A 2,646-nucleotide genomic window follows, 5' to 3' on the forward strand; every position below is an offset into this window, starting at 1 on the left:
TTCACACAACTTTTGCCATCTTTTCTTAGGCAAAGTACCCCCGACACGCTTACGCTTCGGAATTTAGAAAAGGCCCGGGGGTGTTTTCGCTGGAATTTTACTCTCATGCGAGTATCAGATTCTCTATCGGTTTTAAGGCAAAAGCGAAGTGCCCCAGGGAGGAGATCGAATGCGGCAAGCCAACCAAGACCAGGGCCAGCAGAAAGGCGATGGAGTTACTGCACCAACGGTTCGCTCACCTGGAGCATGGATACTGTGAGAGAGCCGTCCAAGTAAGCTCCATGTCGGAGTAAAGATTAATGCACAAGGTCTGAGCTCCTACGAGTGAGTTGCGTGTTCTTGCTAGCAAGACTAAGCCGGATGACCTATGCGAAGACTCTGAACGGAAGTCTGAAACCGCTAGAGATGTTGATGATGGACATATGCACGATTAATGAACCGACGGAAGGTGGTGCAACTATGTTCCCGCTTATCATTGACGAAGCTAATCGCTTCAAGTGGGCGTACCTGCTCGACCAAATAAGTGCGGCTACACTGTACGTCAAGATTTTGCTACATCAACTTCGGTCTCAGTTTCCCAAGCTCACTGTTCGGAGACTGCACTCTGATCAGGGTGGTGAGTTCACCAGTAATGCGCTGAGAGATTACTGTAATGAGCACGGAATTGTGCAGCAGCTTACGAATGCCTTTTCTCCTCAGGAAAATGGTGTGGAGGAGCGAGTGAATGGCACGGTGCTGCCTCGCATCCGTGCTGTGCTAACCGCTACACATATTCCTAACATGCTATGGGGAGAAGCACTTCTACACATTGTAACGACGCTGAATTGGCTACCAACTAAACTGCTAGGACTGGTCTCGCCATACAAGAAGCTGTACAGTGTGACACCTGATGTGGATGACCTTCGGACTTGGGGATGTGTGGCACGCGTGCGTGTCCCTCCTGAGTCCTGACAAAAGAAGGAAAAATTGAACCCGAGAGCACGATTTTCGCTATTTCTTGGTTATAGTCATGAAACCAAGGGCTACAAATTTCTAGATTAGAAGACGACTCAAGTCGTGACTACACGTGGATAAAACACGCGACTTCACGAGGTGCTTACAAGCTACGGCATTTACGTAAAGCAACCCCTAGAGAACGCATATCACGACGGTGGTCATCCGCTGCCTGATGGTATTCCGGTGGCACGCATCAAGACTAGTATGGAGACGTACCTGTCTGGTTGGAGCTCTGAGTCTTCGAATGTGACGAAGCAGCTCGAGATGGTGCCGAAAGCTGATGACCTACAGGACAAAGAGCATGAGTCCAGTGGGAGTGCGAAAGACGACTTACCTGATGAGCAGAGAGCAGAGTCGCCTGCCGGTGCAGCTGCACCAGCTGAAGTTGCTATGAGCGACGAGACGAAGGAGCCATCTGCGGCACCCAAGTCCAGCAAGCGACGAAAACGAAAGACGCGAAAGAAACTTAAACGGGAAAGAAGGTGACGAAAGCCTTTGAGATTCGAGATCCTCCTGTTCAACCATGTCTCAAGCGACCTCGACGGACGCAGAAGCCAATTGTACGGCTTCTTGACTTTGTGGTGGACAAATGTGATGGCTATCAATATGGTCATTGAGATACCGACGACCTACAAGCAGGCACGTCGGAGTAAGCATTGGCTTCAGTGGAAGGCTGCGATGCTTGCTGAACTACAGTCACTGAAACGACATACGACATAGAAATTGGTGCCACGTGCGTCAGCCAAGGACGTCAAGGTTATTACGTGCAGATGGGTGTTCGCTGTTAAGCGTGACGAATGAGGACGTATAAAAAGATTCAAAGCTCGTCTCGTGATTCATGGCTTCAAACAACAACTGGGCGTGAACTACAGTGAGACCTACGCACCGGTAATCCGGTTTAAGACGGTCCGTGTCGCCATCTACTTCGCCGTTCAACGAGGATGGGAAGTTCTTCAGTGTGATGTAAAGACCGCGTTTCTTTTTGGGGACCGCGATGAAATTGGTGCCACGTGCGTCAACCAAGGACGTCAATGTTATTACGTGCAGATGGGTGTTCGCTGTTAAGCGTGACGAATGAGGACGTGTGAAAAGATTCAAAGCTCGTCTCGTGATTCATGGCATCAAACAACAACTGGGCGTGAGCTACAGTGAGACCTACGCACCGGTAATCCGGTTTAAGACGATCCGTGTCGCCATCTACTTCGCCGTTCAACAAAGGTTGGGAAGTTCTTCAGTGTGATGTAAAGACCGCGTTTCTTTTTGGGGACCGCGATGAAATTGGTGCCACGCGCGGCAGCCAAGGGCGTCAAGGTTATTACGTGCAGATGGGTGTTCGCTGTTAAGCGTGACGAACGAGGGCGTGTGAAAAGGTTCAAAGCTCGTCTCGTGATTCATGGCTTCAAACAACAACTGGGCGTGACTACAGTGAGACCTACGCACCGGTAATCCGGTTTGAGACGATCCGTGTTGCCATCTACTTCGCCGTTCAACGAGGATGGGAAGTTCTTCAGTGTGATGTAAAGACCGCGTTTCTTTTTGGGGACCGCGATGAGTTGATCCTTATGGAGCAACCACCGGGTTTTCAAGCGGATGGGCCAGCGTTTATCGGTAAGCACTTGAAGAGCATCAATGGACTTAAACAAGTACCGA

This window comes from Phytophthora infestans, genomic scaffold (assembly GCF_000142945.1).
Source record: "Phytophthora infestans T30-4 supercont1.143 genomic scaffold, whole genome shotgun sequence".
Taxonomy (NCBI): Eukaryota; Oomycota; class Peronosporomycetes; order Peronosporales; family Peronosporaceae; genus Phytophthora; species Phytophthora infestans.